This window comes from Onychomys torridus, chromosome 6 (genome assembly GCF_903995425.1).
Source record: "Onychomys torridus chromosome 6, mOncTor1.1, whole genome shotgun sequence".
NCBI classification, from domain to species: domain Eukaryota; kingdom Metazoa; phylum Chordata; class Mammalia; order Rodentia; family Cricetidae; genus Onychomys; species Onychomys torridus.
The window spans coordinates 10,257,501-10,277,580 of NC_050448.1; the positions used below are offsets into that span (position 1 = coordinate 10,257,501).

At 42.3% G+C, this 20,080-nt stretch overlaps 1 protein-coding gene across 4 annotated transcripts in view; it reads left to right on the top strand.

Moving 5' to 3' along the window:
- Mecom (MDS1 and EVI1 complex locus) overlaps window positions 1–20,080 on the top strand; it is a 560,423-nt gene that overhangs the window by 11,663 nt on the left and 528,680 nt on the right. The window lies entirely within an intron of this gene.

The window sequence follows — 20,080 nt, forward strand, 5'->3', positions numbered from 1 at the left end:
TGTAATTTCCTTGTTGAGGTGGTGGTACATTATCATCACACTGCCCTATCCGGTGAATATACTTTAAGCTAGTGGACTGAGTAAATGAGAAAGGTTGTCTGAAGTCAATAGAAACTTACTTTAATATTCTTAAAAAAATCATCCACAATAATTCCTAGCCTATGAATTGGAAAGACATTTAGATAGCAAATATTTTAACCAGTCTACAGGAAAAGTTTTATAATGGAAACTATCATTTACTTATAACTATAGCATTAAAAAGTGACAGTATAATGTTCCACACTAAAGCCTGTCAGCTGAAAAATTCCATTTTATTATAAGTAATAAACCAGGATAGAGAGATTTCTGAAGGGTGGCTTTCATTGGCAATGTTGCCAATTAAATATGAAAAAGTCCTGAAAAAATTAATTCAGCTCACTTGCTTACACAGAAGATTGCACACACACACACACACACACACACACACACACACACACACACACCACACGCACGCACGCACGCACACACGTACGCACGCACGCACGCACTGGATGGATAGCTGGTTTTGGTTCTTCTGGTAACTACTTTGCTTATTAAAGTGCATTGGATTGTATGAGACTAAAACTATACTGGATATTTTAGATTAGTTTTGCACAGATACCACTCAAGGAATTAAAATATAGCCATAAAATCTTTTAATGAATTAATTTACTTAAATTGTGATTCCTTAGAGTACAGAATTCATTAATGAGTTCATTTTTTAATTGTGTGTGGTATATGCAATAAGGTTGTTCCATGGGGGCATGGAACAATGTTCATAGATAACATTTTGCAAAATACATTTTAATTTATATCAGTTTATTGAGCCCATAAATAGTTGTAAAGTGCCTAGGATGGGTGGCATGACAAAAATCTGAGAAACTGTTCCTTAGAATCATTTGAAAGATGTGTATATTCCTTGACCATAGTGTGTACGTAGAGAGCATAACTATGTCTTGTTGCTATTTACCAGTAAGTACAAAGTAGTTTTGCAAGCTTGGGGCACTAGGTCCTATACCACTCTTTCATCCAATCTTTTTATTACCACCATGAAGCCATGTGCCTGGGACGCTTTGGTGCTGTCTGTGGATTAGGATCTTCCATCTGAAAATATAACTATGTTCTGTTTCTTTCCATACCTGTCAGACACAGAAGCCTTTGCCTGCTTTAATCACATCTTCATGTGGGGACAGTTTTTGTTTAAGATATTTAAAAACAAAACCCAGGTTATTTATAAATACTGTGCTGTTGGTGACCACTGCTCATGCATTCATGCAGCGAATGTTTATTGATCTCCTAAATTCTAGGAGAAGGAAAGACAAGAGACAAGAATTCAGACAAGGCCTCTGCTCACATGGAGCTCACATTATGGAGGAGACAAATTGCTCTAAATTGCTAGTTGTTGCTTGAGTTACAAGGAACAGTACTGGGTTATATGTTAGGAAGCACAGCATCAGTGTCAGAAATGTGTGTGGTGGCCAGAGAGCAGGCTCTGGTGTCTCACTTGCCACCTCGATGAGACACGGTTTCTTTGTTGGTTGCTCTTGCATATGCCAAGCTAGTTGGCCCTCACAAGCTTCAGGGGATTCTCCCGTTTCTGCCTCCCATCTCTCTGTAGGAGTAACAGAGTTATAGACATGCACTAACATATCCAATATTACATGACTTCTGAGGATTTGAACTTGGGTCTTCAGGCTTGTTTGGGCAAATAATTTAGTTTCTGAGCTCAGTAGGGAATCTATCTTGTGTGCTTGATGGGTGGCACACTGACACTTGGAGAGCTGCAGACACACACATTTGCTTTGTTCTTAATTCTCCCCAGAAGCAGCAAATCATCAATGTTATAAATGAGTAAGATTTGCTCCAGTCTTGTGGCATGCATTTATAGATACCCAGTACACGTTTAATGGACTCAGAACTAGCAGCCTAGACGGAGATGTTTGTGCATCTTCCTTTATAGATGGGAGGAGCGAGACTTCTGTGTTTGGTCTGCAAACACTGGGTTAGAGGCAGCATCAGAAAAACATACTAAATTTCTGGACCCAAAATTCAGTTCAGTTAAAAAATATGTAATGAGCATACACCTTAAGAAGTTCAAAGCAAGTGCTGAGCATACAAAGAGAAATAAAATCTGTTTCCTGCTCTTGAGAAAGTGAGACTCCCTTGGAGAGACAAACATGTAAACAGACTGTTTCAATACAGGGAGGTGAGAATGAAAGCCCTACACCTTGAATGACAGTGGTCTGGACAGTAAGACAGTGACAAAAAATACACCCTCGTGTCACACCAATTCTCAATAGAAAGTTCTTTGTCTCCTCCCCTAACTCAAGAAAAATGTTTCAATTTTGAGAATTTCAACTTACACGTTTAAAAAAAGATTAAAAGACTATTATCTTTATTTGTATTTGTATGGGTGCATGCGTGGTGTCCATGGAGACAAGAAGAAGGCATTGGAGCCCTCAGAAGTGAAGTTCCAGATGGTTGTGAGTCACCATGTGGGTGCTAGGAAGTGAACCTGGGTCTGCAGGAAGAGCAGCCTGTGCTCTTAACTGCTGAGCCACCTCTCCAGTCCTTAAAGAAGACTTTTAAATTACATTAAAATTTTTTGTGTATGTGTGTCTTCATACGCACATGTGTGGGGGCTTGGATGTGCTATGATGTGAGTGTAGAAGTCAGAGGATAAGTTTTGGGAACTGGTCCTCTCCTGAGACCATGTGGATCCCAGGGATCAAACTCAGGGCATCAGGCTTTGAATCAAAAGCTTTTACCTGCTGAGCTATCTCACAAGCCCAGCAACTTATGTTTTGAATGTACTTTAGGACACGGTTCTGGGCCTTCAGATACCTACCATGAGGAAAATTTATGTGTTGTGTAGCAGTCAAGTGTTTCATAAAAGGCCCACATGTCAAGTGTGTGTGTACGTGTGTGTGTGTGTGTGTGTGTGTGTGTGTGTGTGTGTGTGTGTGTGATCACATTAATTGAGCAGATGCAGAATATCCTTAAGTCTCTGCCTCAACTGTTGTTCTGTTGGTGGACAAGTCATCCCTTCCCATTATTCCAGATTGACAGTTTTACCCCATGTGTAGTGTTCATACCCTTTCCTGTCATTGGTCAACATGTTCTTAGAGGAGGGGTTTCCTCTACTAGACATGTGCAGCTGTGGGAGGAAAATGATGCCCAAACTGAAGTTCCCACGGTTTCAGAAAGCATGTCTTGTTTCTAGGCTCTGTCCTCTTCTTCCTTCCAACCACCTCCTCCTTCTCTTCCTCCTCCCTGTTCATACTTTTCTTATTTAAGTTAGGGTCTCATGTAGGCCAGGATAGCCTCAAAATCACTGTGTAGCCAAGGATGACCTTGAACTTTTGATCATCTTACCTCTACCTCTTGAGTGCTGGGATTATAGGCATGGACCACTACACTGGTTTTTATACAATGTTGGGGATGGAATCCAGCCAGGTCATGTGCACGCTGAATCTGAGGTATGCCCCTGGCCCTAGGTTTAGTTTTTATTCAATAGAGGAGAGCATTACCCGAAGATTGACATGTTCTCTGAAAAAGTAGCTGGTGTTTCATGCTGCCGTGTGATTTTGTTGTTCATAAAACAGAAATAAAGAAAAAAAAGAATTGCTTTTTCTTCCAGCTCTCTTTGCCAGCATCTTGCTGAGCTGTGTGTATGTGTCCCAGCCAATGTTCCAGACACAGGCTTGGCATAGAGATCGGCACATCCAATGTCATTACTACTGGACACAGCCTGAAACCCTGAGCAAAACTCCCCATTTGCCTCAGTGCAGATGATGTTAGTAATTTAAGCTTCCTGTTGACAATATTGTAATATTAAAACCCAGCACAGATGTTTGACTCGTTAGGAGCCTTGTATCTTTGCTTCTTCAACTTGGTAGATGGATAATTAAAGAGGATAGGAAATGCCAAGGCAAAATGCGTCATGTGTCCAGGATTTTCTCAGGGCCTCCAGATCATCAGTTATCTCTTCCTGCCCTTGAGTGATGGTAACCTAAGATACCAAGGTTTATCTTGGTTACTAATGCAATGCAAGGGGCTGCGTCTTAATCAACCTTTTAAATTAATCTGGGCATTGGCCAGGGCTGGAGATGGTTTCTGAAGTGTGGAAAATTTGACTACCTGTTTCCTTTACTGATTTCAGAGTGATTAGCCTGACTGTGTCACCACTCACTAGGTAGAATTTATTGTGGCTCAGAGTGCTGCTAAGGGGAAGATGTTTTAAGCTCTATCCACCTTAAAGATAGGTTAATAGATCTTCCCCCTTAGTATGAATGCTTCAAAGGTATTTTGAAGGTTGGGGAGGTGGCTCAGTGGGTAAAACGTGCTTGCTGTGTGAGTGTGGGAATCTGAGTCTAGATCTCTAGTGAAGTCAGATGTAGTAGTGTATGTGACTCCATACTGAGAGGGAAAGACAGGCATACCTCTGAAGTTTTCTGGCCAACCATCCTAGATGAAATGGTGAGAACCAGATTAAGTAAGGAGCTCTGTCTCAAAAAATAAGGTGGTCTATGATGGTAAGGCCCTTTTGCTGAAGACTATTCTTAGATTTCTCATTGAACATGGAGAGGTCAAACTTGTGCTTAACTGGAAACTTCACCCCCACTGGCTAGTATTTATGGTACTGGAAGGTACTCTGTATGCTACTAGAGAAGAAAGATAAACACCAACCAACTACAAATCCTGTGCTCTACAGTACTGACATGCCTGCATGATATGCTGGTGAAATAATGGTAGAAACACTCTGAGAGGAACCAACTGCTTTCTGATGGTATTTAAAGCCAACTCCATGAGATTAAAACCCATGCCTAACACTGCTTGGGTGGCCAAGAGCCTGAGATTGGGAAGGCCGTGGGCCTTAGAGAAAACCAAATATTGCTGTTCTGCTAAAGAAACACAGAAATAAAATGGCTCTTAATGGCATTCTGCTGTACCCATAGATCAATGTAGTGCTTTGCTCAGCCATTATCAGAGAAGCTTCCTCTTGCAGTAGATGGGAACTGACACAGATACCCACAACTGGATAATGTGCAGAGAGTGAAAGATTTTGAAGCACTCAGCCCTAAATGGGATACCTCCATCAAAGCCCTCCCTCCCCCCAGGGCTCAGAAAACAGGTAATAGAAAGAGTGTAACAACCAGAGAGGACGGATGACTGGAAGGAAACTGTCTTTCAGATACAACAGGACTGACTGACATGTGAACTCACAGAGACTGTGGCAGCATGCACAAGTCAGGGAGGGTCCCAGCACTAAAAGGGGAAGTGGACGTGGGTGCCCATCCTTAACCAAAAGGCTGTTTCAAGTTGACATCTGCTTGCAAAGGGAAAATTAGTTTTCTTCAATGGAGTTTCAGTGCATATATTAGATACACTTAAAAACAGGCCCCATACCAAGGTAGATGCCAGCACAAAACAAGTTCAAGGGTGTTTTTAGACTTTTTGTCTCACATTGGTTTTGGAGGGCATTTTATTTTGTCTTACCTTTTGAAGGTTTCCAATTTTGTGCTTTTTTAGATTAGACTTTTTTGTTTTTCATTATTTTTATAGTAGTATTGCCTATTTGTTTTCTAAAGAGAAAGGAAAGGACATGGAATTGTGTGAGTAGAGAGTTGGGGAGGATCTGGGTGGAGTTGGAGGAGAGGAAACTATTATTAGAATATAATGTCTGAAAATTTTTTCAATAAACAAAAATTGAGGTGGAGAAGTAACTGAAGAAGAGCCCCCAGTGTCAACCTCTGGTCCCCACAGGCTCTGCATGGCGAACACAGCTACACACATGTACATGCCACACACATAAGCAAATTTAAAAATTAGAAATATAGATTGAGTGCTATCAGTGTGCTTTTCATTAATGACTCTAGGGAGTCGGGGAGGTATTTAATCCCAACCTTTCCACCTCATTACTGTGTAACCTCTGGCAGAGCCAGAACTTGTGGCACCTCAGCATCCCGAGGTACAGAACATCAGTAATAATTCCCCGCTTAGCTTTCCTTCAAAAGATGAGAGGATGTGTTGGCTTTTAAATCCCGTAAAGAAGGCTTGGGGATTTAGCTTAGTGGTAGAGCGCTTGCTTAGCAAGTGCAATGCCCTGGGTTCGGTCCTCAGCTCTGGAAAAAAGAAAAAAAATCCCGTAAAGAACCATGCAAACTTAAGATTCTAGATTGTGAGGATAGAATGTGGACCACCTTAGATCAAAGTCTTGGCTGGATGACCAGAAGAAGCTACATGACCCCTCTGTGCTTCAGTTTCTTACTCTGTGCACGAGGAGAAAAAATCATAATGCTACCAGAGATTACTGAGTTTTTACTGTTTATCATCACACCTCTCTGTGGTGGGTATTGCTGTCTTTGTTAAAGATGGATCCTCCAGAGGCAGGTGAGTCATTTACCCGGGTCTCTTTACTCCAAGTGCAGAGCCAGGCTCCAATATTGTTAATCTGCCGGACTGTGGAGCCCAGGAAGTTAATGTGGGCCCTCTACTGACGTCTTCTTTTCTGTCCTGAACTAAAAGTGGAGGACCATGTTTCCTGGGCATTTCAGTGCTCATAAAAGGTAATACAATTTTCAACTGAAGACACCTAAGTTAGAGAAGTGATTTCATACAACCCTTAGCATGGAGTTTTGCTGCAATTTTGGTGAGTAATCACCTCAGGACAGGCTTGGTCACCTCTTTGCATCGTTTTCTTTCCAGAGCTCACTGCAGTGTGTTTTCCCATTACATTATGATTTTAGCTTTATTCAGGGAACTTTGTAAGTCTTTGTTGAATGAATGACATCATTACTTCATTACTGAAATTGCAAGCTAATTACACCTTACAACTTCCTAGACAGTGGTGTTCGGTTCTGATTTCCACTTTCTTCACAATATACTGTGACGTGAGCTTGCCCAAGCTTGCCAGAAAACCTTAAAAGGGGAAGAAGGCAAGCCACAGCCTTCTGAAACTTCCTTTCTGTATCTGTTCACAGGTCTTCAACTTCTTTTTGATACTTAAATCATTTGGATCTTACAGCAAAGTGCTTGTCTGGTTGCATAATTGAATAACCTGTGTGATGTGGAAGAAGAGGCCCCACAAGCTCTCAGATCCAGCATTTCATTGAATTAAATGTATGTTGGGGGAGATGGGCAGTGGAAGAGTTAGGACAGACTGACCTAAAGGCAGCTGCCCAGAATAACATGGAGAGTTTAGGAAATACTCCACACCCCATAACAATGGGGCATCCCTGGCTCAGGTGAGGGGGCCACCCAAGGTGCAGCTTGGAAAGAAGGGGTTAAAGAATAGTGGGAAGCCCTGGACGGCTTCCAACTCTGAGCTTTCTGTGCTCTCCCTTTACTGTAAGCCTCCTGTTACCTTGACAGATATGAGGTGCCTTTGCACCTCTTCACAAATTTGTTTTCTACAGCTGTAGGTAACACATTCCCAGTTGTGAAAGGACATTCTTCATCCAAGAGACAGTGATTTGGGCAGAACTCTGATGTCATTCTGTTCTCGCAGTAATGTTGGTTTTTAGAATGCATTGGTTCTAGAGTTTTAGTTGAAGATGTGAGATGGGACACCCACACAGCCTGTGTCTGGAATGCATGCCTGTGTGAGCACATATGGTGGGGCTTTAGTGAGGGTCGGCACAGGTAGTGGAACTGGTCATATGGTGGTAGAATCGGCGCTGCTTTGTGTTGTGGCAGTTTCACACTGCCAGCTGCTTTTGTCTTTTGGTTTTCTAGAATCCCAGGCACAAACCTTCCTGCCAACTTTCCCAGACAAAGGTAGTGCCGAGCATCCCCGGGCAGGGCATGCAGGGAACAGAAATGAAATGTTAAAAAAAGAGATGCTTCAAACCAGAAATATTAAAAAACAGGAAGGTAGGTTTTGGGCTGGAACTGTGTTGTATTTTCCGGAGTTTGGATGTTGGCTATCGGAATCTCTTGGGGCCAGTTGGTCTTCATGAATGCTATCAGCCACTAACTACATGAAAGTTCATTAGATAAACTCTTTTTATTGTTGGACAGTGCATGTATATATTCAGCTGCACCTGGGTATATGTTTGGTTGATGCACCCATTGGCTCTAGAGTTTCAGTTGAACACTGTAGGATGGGACACCCAAACAGTCTGTGTCTGGAATATACGTCTTTGTTCCCAGTGAGGGAGAATGGCTTTACTGAGTGTTTATTTGTAATGTGTGCCCGTGTAGCATCTCTGGCTACTTGAGGATCATTACTTCAGCTGTGGTTACAACTGGATGCTTCTGTACCATGTTTAAAGGGATAACACGGTTTGGTTATTTGAAACAGGTTAAGGCCATGTTTTCATAAGGGGTTTGAATCATCATTCAATGACTTATTATTATTTGTTATTTTGTATGTCATGTTTAAAGTATAGAGTGACAGGATTCAAGAGTGTACTTTTGTAGTCTCAGGAGTGAGCCTTTAGAATCCTACTCATTTCTGAGAATCTGTGTATTTTAATGAAAGCAAGAAAGGATATGGATTTGGGTTGGTGGGGAGGTGGGGAGGATCTGGGAGGAGTTGGGGGAGAATAAACCATAACCAGAATTCATTGTTTGAAAAAAATCTATTTTCAGTGAAAAAGTAAACAAAAAAAAAATGTAAGAGGGAGTAAGATTGTTTAAAGAGTGTTATGAGCAGGACTGGAGGTTTGTAGCATTCTGCATAGGGTGAGACAGAAAACCAGCGGGATCCTAGTCTGCAGGCCAGGCGTGGGACAAGGAAGGTGGTAGACATCTGCATGCCACCCGTGGGAGATGGGCAGAAACAGCATGGGTCCTCCGACTTGTTTCTCTGCTGTTGGACTGTCATGCCCTCTGTGATTTGTTTTTTTGGGAGCCAAATACCTGTAGTTGAGGATTCTTTTTTTAACTTCTCTGAAACCCTATATTCACCATGGCTGCTACAGACCCCTTTATGTCACTGAGCTAACTCAGGAAGCTGTGTTGTGAGGCCCTGGGCCAGGCTGGGATCTTCCTGGGGCCTCAGTCTCTGTTCCTGAAACTTTCACTTGGTGAAGAATTTTGGATGAAGGATTCTTTTAATAATTTTATAAGTGACCCATTTCTCCCTACGAAACTTCTGTTTTGAGAGTAAGCAAAAGGAAATGGTAGTGCTAACAAGATTGGCTTTTGCTCATTCACACTTCGCTGCCCTTTGGATTAGGGAAGTGGTGAGGAGAGAGAGCAGCTGAAGCCAGGATGCTAAACTCAGGTGTGCAGGAGAGAGTGGTGGTGGTGGTGGGTGGTGGGTGGTGGTGTGGGGTGGTGGTGGTGCAAGGTGGGTAGACCTGGTCTGTTCTCTAGAGGCTTTGTGCAAAGACACAGTGCTAATTATTCAACATTTAAACATTTGTACTTGGGGATTCACATATTTCCATGAATATGTCTGTGGAGAGGAAGTTTGGTAGAATCAGATTGATGACTGATATAATCTGACTTCAGCTTCTTAAACATGCCATGCTATTTGAATGAATAACATTGACTCACTAGGCTCCCTAAGAAAAATGCCAATTTGGTTTGCTTCTGAGCTGGTCACAGACATTCTTACCTTGGTTTGAGTGGGCAAAACAATTTGGCACTTTGAAAATTAGAAGAAACAGTGCAATTATCAAAAGGTTTTGTAAGTGTGCAATTACAGAAACCAGAAACCATTTGCGGGTGTGCCCTTATGGTTCTGATTCTTTTCCCCGGTTTTGTAGGTAGATAATTCTGTCTTGAACCATGTTTTCAATCAGAGCTTTAAGAGATGCTGGTAGGCCGTGGCCACCTCAGCTCCCTGTTCTTGGCTGGCATTGCCAGAGCCAACTGTGGAGACTTTACAGTGATATTGAAATGGGTTTTATTAGGACCTGGGGATATGGCTCAATCTACAAGTTCTTGCCATGCAAATACAAGGACCTGAGTTGGGATATCCAGCACCCACATAAAAAAGCTGGTTGAGGTATAGGAGCATGTAATACCAGCATTTGGATGCAGCAATGAGAGGATCCTGAATGGCTTTCTGGCCATTCGGTCTAGCCAAATTGGTGAACTCCAGTTTTACTGAGGGGCCTTGTCTTAAAAAATAGAGATAGAGGGTGATTGAGACAGATACCTGACTTCAACCCACGACAAGACAGAATTCCTGTGTTAAACAATGACCAGCATAAATACTCCTTCTGCATGGATGGACAGACTAAACTGGGGGGATAATCTGATGGCAGCAGCTTGAAGGAGCCCTCTACTTACACCAACATTTCCTTTGAACTGTGTCGTCTGTCTCTAAACTGCTGTCCATTTCTGGCCAAGACTCCCCACTTCGTTTTTTGGTTGTTGATAGTTGCCTTGTGAACCCACTCTCCAGCTGATGAATCTGCAGATTTCTAAACATTTTCATCAACTATCCAACAGTTTCAAATCCCATCTGCAAATATTTTGCTCCTTACTGTCCTTCCTGAATGCTTGGAATGGATAAAGCAGAGTTTTTGTTTTTATGCCGACCCTTCTCAGCACCGTCTGCAGCATCCTGGCATTCTCTTTAAGCCATTCCCTTAGAGTCTTTGCTGAATGAAATATGTGAGTAATAAATGGGAAGGTCCTTACTCGTGATGGATAACTACTCTTAGAAACATTGTCATTTGCAATTCATTAAATGCCTTATTTGCCATTTATATTTACTGAAAATTGATACTCCCATGTATTAGTTCTTTCTCAATGACAGATCACTGGTAAATGTATAATTAAAAGAGTTTAATTCTAATTTGTCTTCATTTCTCCCTGAAATAACTTTACAGTTGTCAGATGTGCTGTCTTCATTCCAGTGTGTTCCTCTTTGCCAAGGCCCAGAGTTGTTCTTCCATTTGTGAAATGCCATATTGTCAGCAGATCTACATTCAAATCTTCCTATGTTACTGGCTCTGAAGTTTTGGGCAAATCACAAGGAGCCCTTGACTTCACTTTTCTCATCCATAAAGTGGGAGAATATTTCTTACACATAGTTCTATGGCATTTGGACACAACTGGGAACACTTTATGAGTTGAAACAGGCCACACAAGGACTGAATCAGCTAACATGGTCTTTGAGCTCCCTTACATAAAGTGCATGGGACATGGCTGTGCACTTGTTGAGGTAATTTGTAGGAGAAACAAAAGACTGGCAAATGGCAGGTAGTGACACTGTACACCAACTCTCTCCTCTCCTGGAGGCTAGAGCCATCATAGGGTGTGGCTTCAATCAGCAAGGACCGGTTGGTGGGGTTAAGGTCACACCAAAGAGCCAACTCATCCCATCTGAGCAGTAGGTAGGCTGACTAATTTTCTTTCATCCCCCGCCTTCCTAAGTCCTGTGATAAATTTCAATGCTTTCCTACCTCCTGTCACTTTTACATTCCAGCCTGTTCTTTAGACCTTAGAACCCAGTCTCCCAACTCTGTAACACACCACTGGATCATTCACCGAGTGAGGCTTTGTTGGCCCTATTTCTGACACTGCCTTGGTTTCTTTAATTCTGTTTTCAATAACTAACATAGGAAGACTTCCATACTGCTGGTGCAGAATCTTCATGCCCACAGAAGCCAACAGTAGCCTTAGGGAGTTGGTCAAAGGTCTCCAGGTGTCTGCTGAAACATGCACTGAGCATGATTACCAGAACGACTGGTATCTTTCCAAGGACATGTACTGATTGGTCAAGGGAAATTGGTGTGTGGCTTGCTGGGTTCTCCTCACAATTCTAGTGGGGTGGCATTTTGTCTGTTTGCCATCCCTTGTCCTGATGGGCAGGACAGCTTTAAATTTTTGCGTGGTGTGACAGAGAGGAGAGCACTTCAGAGTGGTGGAGGCATGGCTCCATGAGGTTACGTTTGTGTGATGTCCTGTGCTTGTATATTTCAAGTACCTTATAATTTTTCCCTTGTGCTGTAAAGTTGGAACTGTGAGCACCATCCACTGTGGACTAGAGGCCCCTATCAAATACTACAGCAATTCAGCTAAGAGGATTCCTTCAGTGGGATTCCCACCGAAAGCCCTCTCTTCACCTTTCACTGAAGTGCCAGTGTTTTCTTGTTCTGCCTCCTCCTGACCAGCTTCCTCTGCTAGTCAAAGAGTAAAAGACAGTTTCAGTCATTATTTGTTAACAGCCCAATGACTTTCAATCTTGGATGAACTTGTTTTCAGATTCTGAACTATATGGCAATAAATAGTAAGGATGAGTCCATTCAGATCTTACTATTCCTTTAGTAGATAATTTAGGGTTTACTAACCTCCTTCTATACTTTCATTGTCTAAATGAAATATTTGAATCATTTATTAAATATTTTTTTGTTTTGTTTTCAAGACAGGGTTTCTCTGTGTAACAGCTCCAGCTGTCCTGATACTTGCTTTGTAGACCAGGCTGGCCTTGAACTCACAGAGATCCATATGGCTCTGCCTACCGAGTGCTGGGATTAAAGAAGTGCAATGCCATATCAAGCTGAATATTTTTAATTAAACATGAACAATGTATCTGAATATTGATCCAATTAAATATTCACTATCTTCTGGGGGAGAATTAGCCTTTCCTGCCTTGAGACTTCAGGTTTACTTTGAGCAATGTGTGGGACAGAAGTCTCTAAGATTCAGTACATGCTTCACTGTATTTGATGTTTTCCCTGTGCCATGTTAGAGACCATTTTAGCTACCTAAGGCTGAGAGAAGATGTGATGAGGCTTAGTTGACCCAGGATGAGATATGCAATTTAACACTGGCAGTGAATAATCTTGTTACAAGCCAGTGATATTTGGGGAACTTAGTTATGCAGCTTATTATAACTGGTAAAAGTATAAGATTTGAGTGTTTTGAGTAATATTTTATTGATGTGAAAATTAGATACCTTTTATTAATGTTGGGGTTTAGTGAGCTCTGAATTCTGTTTAGTATTGTAATTGGTTTAATTTATTTCTCTTCCAATATGGAAGTAGAATTATCTACTCCAAAATTTCCTTAGTCATATTCAGTAGGACACAGAAGACTTAACTTCTTTAAAATGTTGAAAACAAACTTTTCTTTAATTGGACTCACAGGCAATATGTCAGCTACAGAGGACACATTTGTGGATTAGGGACTATCTGAATTGATTGCTTCAGACTTGGGATTCATGCCCACTCCTGAACCCAATCATACCTCATACTTGGATAGAAAGATGCTATAGTGCTGTGGGGAAGGTAGAGTCTATCACAGATAAATTCAAAAATTTCTCTATTCTAACATAATAGCCATTTATTTCTTAGTCATATCATAGTCTAACATGGGCAAGGCTAACCCTAATGATTGGCTCACCCATACAAGAGTTCATGCAGGGACTGAGATTTCAGTATTTTAGAATTCTTTCCTCTTCAACGCAGGATTCTCAAACCTGTTGTAAACTGGGGGGCCATCAGCATCTGTTAGCTATTATAGCTCAGAAATGGTACCAATCACTTTTGCTCATGTTGCTTTGGTGGTAACTAAGCACATGACCCCTTTTAGGCCAAGAGGTGTCTGAAGTCTGACAAGATCCCTGGAAGGGAATCTGCTACCCAGAATGTACTCCACACCACAGAAGGGAGCAAGGATCTCTGAGGTCAGGCAGTGAACTTTGCTGCAGATATCAATCCTATGCAGCACAAAGGGAGAAGAACAAAGTGAATATTTGGGAGGTAACTAGCCACTCCAGCTACCAGGAAACCCGACTTCCATGTTGGGCAGGACCAATCTATGTTGAAGCAGAGATGTAAACCCTCCACTGCCCAACTGATGGGATCAAAATTCCTTATATTATTTGAAAATAACTTCATAAAACTGTAAACTAGCAAGTACGTGATTACTTATGTATAAGCTATCAACTTTCCCCTTTCTGAAGAGTAGTTGAGGCTCAGGACTGATTTGAGGTCAGATACACAGTGATGTCCAGGAGGACTGCTGGAGAAGAAATCAGAAGACATTAGCGAGGCTCACGCAAAGGGGCTGCTTATAGAGGTAAAACCAAACCATGACGTTCATCGTGAGGGGAGCTGAGGAACAGAGTAAAGCCAGACTCTGGGTGGACAGGTAGGAAGAAGGAAGCTCTAAGACATTTTTGAAAGCAAAACAAACAAACAAAAACCTCCTCCCCAAAATAAAAAGCACACCAAATGCAGTGGAAGACCTAAGTCTTTGAGTGAAGGGCAAGCCTGCCAAAGATGAGTACTTAAATGTAAACATCTGTTATGCAGGAGTTTTCATGGCCAAACCTATGGAATGCTTTGGAAACTTCTCTTCAAGTGTCATGTTAAATATTGTTTTTCTCTAGAGAGACCTTTGATTGGAATTTCCCCGACTCCTTGATTGCTCAGCTACTGTCTTTTATGTTAAAATTGTAATCATTTGTTTACTTTGGACAGTCTCTCATTCTGGAATCCATGCTTAGTCGGAGCACAAGCTATGTGTCCTTTGACCCCAATTACATACCCATTACCTCACAGCGTGCATGGAAAAATATGGACTGAGCGGTGTGTTTAATCATTTATGAGTCCATAGTTGTGTTTATCTTTTAAACTTTAAAATGCAGTTCCTTTGTCCAAATAAAACCTAAATTTTGAAAAATTCAAAACTGTTAGAATATAAAAATTATAGATGATGAACTTGTTATGTGTTGCAGTTCCAACAGCTAGGCTTGGAATGGGGATGTCCCTACTCTCGGTTATCCTGCAACAGCCAGAGCAGGACTCTTAAAGTCCTAAAAAGAGTTTGAAACAATTCGTTGGTATATGTATAATTTTATCATATGAAATGTGACACCAAGTTTACACGTTAGTGAGATGGGTATGCTGGCTTATTTTCACACAAAGCCTTCAGTCTTAGCTGAATATTTGATGCTGGAAAATGAAGACACTTAAATTTTCTAATCCTTAGTGTGTAGTACAAAATGGTAGGATTCAAAAATTGTTAGAAACTTTGGCCTAAGACTGAGCCAAAATCAATTTAATAATTTATTTTAATGAAACTGAAGCTAGTAATTTAAATGACATCTTAAATTCAAGTCTTCTATGAGGCCAGAGAGATGGTTCAGCAGTTAAGAGCATCCCTGCTTTTGCAGGGGACCTGAGTTTGGTTCCCAGCACCCATGTTGGGCAGCTCACAACTAACTGTCCATCACTCCAGCTCCAGGGGATCCAACACCCTCTCTGGCCTCTAAGGGTACTTGCATACACGATGCCTACATGCATACCCACACCCACCCATAACACACCCACACATTCAAAATAAATCCTAATGAAAAAAATCTAACAGAACTTAAAGGTATGTTATTTTGAAACCGACATGCTAAGGAGTCATGGTAGAAATACATTAAAAGTTTGTTTTCTGTAATTAAACCATTATGTTTCTGTAAGAGCCCCAAATGTTGTACACACATTAAATAACAACTTTCCAGTCACAACACTGAGTAGTCTAGAGGCTGAGTTGAGGTTTTTCAGGCAGCACCGATTTACACTGAGTGGTGCGATGTGACGCAAATTGTAAAGTGCTCAGAACCAAGCTGCTGCAGAGAAGCTGCCCTGGAGACACTGGTGAACACTGCTGGAAAACCCACAGATTCATTATGCACTTGATTTCACCAGCTTTGGTAACGTTATTGTGTGTTCAGAAAGCTTTTACTACTGTCATAGATTTTGGTCATCTGTGCATTCAGTTGTGTGCCCCTCATATAAGATTGCGAGCCATGGTTTTAAAATCTGGGAGCTAAATACGGTGCTGGAAAGTTCAGTTCTGGTTCTGGCTGATCTTTATTTTGGAGTTTGCTGTCAGCCATAGGTCTACAACAGATGATGCCAAGAGAACTCAGCTGTATGTGCTTGAGAGCTCAGGCATCCTTGGCTTCTTCCAGACTCAGAACGAAGTAGATTCTGACCTATCCTGCTTGAATCTATTTCTAAGTATTTAGTTCCATGTAACAAACACAATGCAAATCTGTGTGACTTAAAGAAATAGCTTACTTTCTCTTAGTTCTGGGTGTTGGCTGAGTTCAGCTGGGTGGTTGCTGCTGGTGATCTGACATAAGTGAACTAAGACTCTGGGGCTGCTGTCACTAGGGGACCTAGTGCATTCCCATTCAGTGGCACTGCTCCTGCTATCAGAGCTTACCTGTGGCTCTTCACGACCGGAATGTTTGCACATAGCTGCTCCATGTGATTTGCAGTTCTCTAGTTCTTAGCTGGATTGCTAGTGGGAGCACCAAGCCAGAAGGCTTCCCATGATCTAGTGCCGAAGGTATGCTCTGTTGCTCTTGCTGCAGCCTATGGGTTAACTGCACACCACAGGATCAGGCCAGATTCAAGATGAGGGGGGGACCGCACAGGGACTGGAGACCCATGGGAATGGTGTGTGTGTGTGTGTGTGTGTGTGTGTGTGTGTGTGTGTGTGTTCAGACACTAGCCGCTGTAGAGTAAAGACTACTGCTCTGTCGAGAGTGTATACATGCTTGTGCTGGGTTGTGATGGGAATGGAGAAATGCCTTTCTGGGGAAGTTTTGAAAGTCTACATGTCCCAGGAGGTGTATCTACCAGTTGGCCGCTGTGAATTGCTAAGGAGTACCGGTGCTGTAACCAGGTCTTCTGACCCTCATGTGAAGAAGGACTGCTTGGGATTCCTTGCTGTTTCCTATAACCGAAACGTGAGCCTTTTCCACCAGTCCTCTATTTCTTTCCCTAGCCCATGGAAAATATATCCAGGAATGGTTGTGGATACTATTCTAGAAAAGCATATATTATTTACTTATCACAGAGAAGCAAGCCCTTAGTTGTAAAACAAAAAAAAAAATTAATGAGTCTTATTGGGGTACTGATAGAGATGTTGAAAACCACACACCAAGAGAACTTTCTGCTGGGGAGATGGTTAAGAGCAAGGCTGCTCCTGCAGAGGACACTGGTTTGGTTCCCAGCACCAGTGTGACTGCTCACAACCTTCGGAATCCCCAACCACATCCAGGGGTCCCCTTCTACCACTGCATGCACATGGCACGAATATGCAGACATAGCACCCATACATTAAATAAATAAATCTTAGAAAGTGCTTTACAAAGTTTCATTATGTCTTTGTGGCTAAGGTCATGAAGATGGGCTGAATGAGATCGCTGATGGAAGCATATCCAGAGTCTGAGCACCTCTGGTCAAGGTGGGGAGACTCTTGGGTGGATGGTTGCAGTCATTTATTCTTGCCTTATTTTATATTGGTAACCATGATGCAGAAAGAATGCCTTGTAAGTTTCCCAGTTGTCCTTACTTGGATGACATAGACAGTTCAAAAGATAACAAAGCATGTTATAAATGATTTTTTATCAAGTTGGAACTCAGCTCGTGACCTCCAAAGGGCCATTTAGGAGTCACTAGTGCAGAATTGTTCACATAGGTTTAAAAAATTAATTGCATAATTATTGTCTGGCTTGACAGCAGATTCAAGCAAAGAGTAATGAGTTGGACAGAAGTTCTATATGAGTAAGAGACAGTAGGCGGCTTCCGCCGAGCTGGCACTAACTTAGCTGCAATAAAGAAGTAAATCAGTTACGACTGACCCACCCCAGTGTTCCGTGCGCCAGTCAGAGCCTATCCAGAGCTCCACATTGTCCTGGGTGACACTTTTGAAGAAAGACACTGACAGTCAGGGACATAAAAGGAGGATAACCTAGATGATGAAGGGTTTGCTAACTGCTGCATCAGAAACTATAGGTGTTATTTAATCAGGGTAAAATAGGGATATTAAATTGTACACACTCAACTAGTGTCCAAGGATTCAAGTTAATAGAACATGCAGCTTTTAGAATGGTGTGGAAAGAGGGATCTAATTTTTATAGCAATGTGGAGGGGAAGGGGACTGTAGAGAAGACTGTGTGAGCTGAGACAGAGATTTGTGAGCCCTACTGAGAAAATGATGAGTTCTCTGTGGGAGATGAGGCTGACAAAGCAGTCTGGGGCAGATGGTCCCAACTCGGAGTGAGACAACAAAGTGTGTGTTTGCCTCAGTGGGACACAATCCATATTTATAAACTAAGGACTAACCACAGTAATGCTGATGATAAGTTAATACTAACTCATTTAATTCCATTTTTAGCACCATGAGCTAGACATTGCTGTATTCTCATGCCATAGGTTAGAAAACTGAGGCTCAGAGCCCAGGAACTTTCCCAAAGTCACAGCATGTTTAAATGGTGGCAGAGCAGCCTGGCCTTGACTCTATATTCGGACCTGTCCCCTGGACAGTACTAACTGGGGAGAGGGCTGAATTGCCTGCTCCAGTAGGCCTGTACACTCCTCAGTGTGCTGCACCCTAAGGGCATTGTGTCCCACCCCAGACCCCATCCTGAACTGGCATTTCACTTGCCTCTTTTACTTGGAACTACCCGACAGAAAAACAAAGCGCTGGAGATAGCGGAAGCAGATGACTTAGAACAAAGTGATTAAGAAGCCCTGTTTACTTCTTGGATTCTGAAGCCTTTCAAGTTCAAGTTTGAACACTGAAGCTTGGGTGGTGTATCCTGACTCTGGTTTACGGCCAAGAGTTGGGTGTGTCCAGTCTAGAGAAGTGATTTAAGAGTACGTAAGTTTGAGTACTCCCAAATGAACACTACTCCAGATGCATAAGGTTAATTCTGCCTTTGCAAGGCCCTACCAGACATTTACAAAGGAGAACCTTTGGCTCTTTGCTCGGCTCCCACTGCTGCCTGAAGGCCTTGCCATTCTGGAGCTACATAGGTGGCACTGATGTCCAGGCAATGGCTGGCTAGACCTGGGACCTCCTGTCCACTGCCTGCAACTATTATTCTTGCCAGTAAACCCTGGTTATCCTCAATAAGAGAGATTATGTATTAAAATGAAAGGTTTAAGTAAGGAAGGCAGGGGTTGTGGGTTTATAGTGACTGTGATAAACCTCCCTAAACAGCCCTTGCTGTGGCCACTGAGAGATCTCGGAAGGCAAAGGCACTTGGTGCCAAGGCTGATGACCTGAGGTCAATCTCTAAGGCTCACATGGTGGAGGAGAGAACCGACTTCCCCAAATTGTCCTCTGACTGACACATGCCTGCCATGTACCTCCAAATACATTCTCCAAGTCCTAAATTTATAAATGAACAGTAAAATAACTCTTACCGAGTCACATACCTGTAATTGCAATTCTCTGGTGGCAGAGGCAGTAGGATTGCTGTGAGTTTGAGCACTGCCTGCTCACCACAGCAAGCTCCAGGCCAGCCAGGGATGCATACAAGGTCCTGCCTTAGAAAAAAAAAATAACAAAAACCCCAAAAGCTATAAAAACCTTATGATCATGACCTCAGAAAAATCTGTATTTATTTATTTATTTTTTGAAATTCTGTAAATGAAGGTTAAAACTTGTCCCATTACTGCTGGCTAATGAGCTTATTTATCTTGTAGCCAGAAAAGTTGTGTGTGTGTGTGTGTGTGTGTGTGTGTGTGTGTGTGTGTGTGTGTATGTGTGTGTGGTGTGTATGTATGTGTGTGGTGTAATGCATGTATGTGTATAATGTGATATATGTGGTGTTTGCATGTGTATATGTGTGTATATGGTGTGTGATATGATGTATGTGTGGTGTGTGTGGTATGATGTGTATGTGTGTGTGTGTGTATGTGTGGTGTGATGTGTGTGGTGCGTGTTTGCGCATGTGTTTTCCAGAACTTGGGACTACTTAGCTTAAGGATCAAGGCCTACTTGTTTTGGGAGACACAAAATTAGTTCAGTTGGAGTACAGTTTTTCTTTCCTGTAACAACGCTTATAGGGCATCACCATGCTCCTACTCCTGCTGAGACTGTCCTGTGGCTGTCTAGGCATGGTAACTGGCCTGTGCTGTGGTGGCCATTGAGTGCTGGACTGCATTGTGGACACCAGCCACACCTTTCCTGGCCCCTTTTGCTCAGGCTCACAACTCTTCCCCACACTCTCTTTTTTCCCTTTTTGGGTATTTTGCTTCCTTTCTGACTTTTCCCCCACTCTTATCTTGAAGCCTACCCCCAGCCTCTCTTCTGAAGTTGGCTAACTTGGAACATGGGTCACTTTGCCTGACAT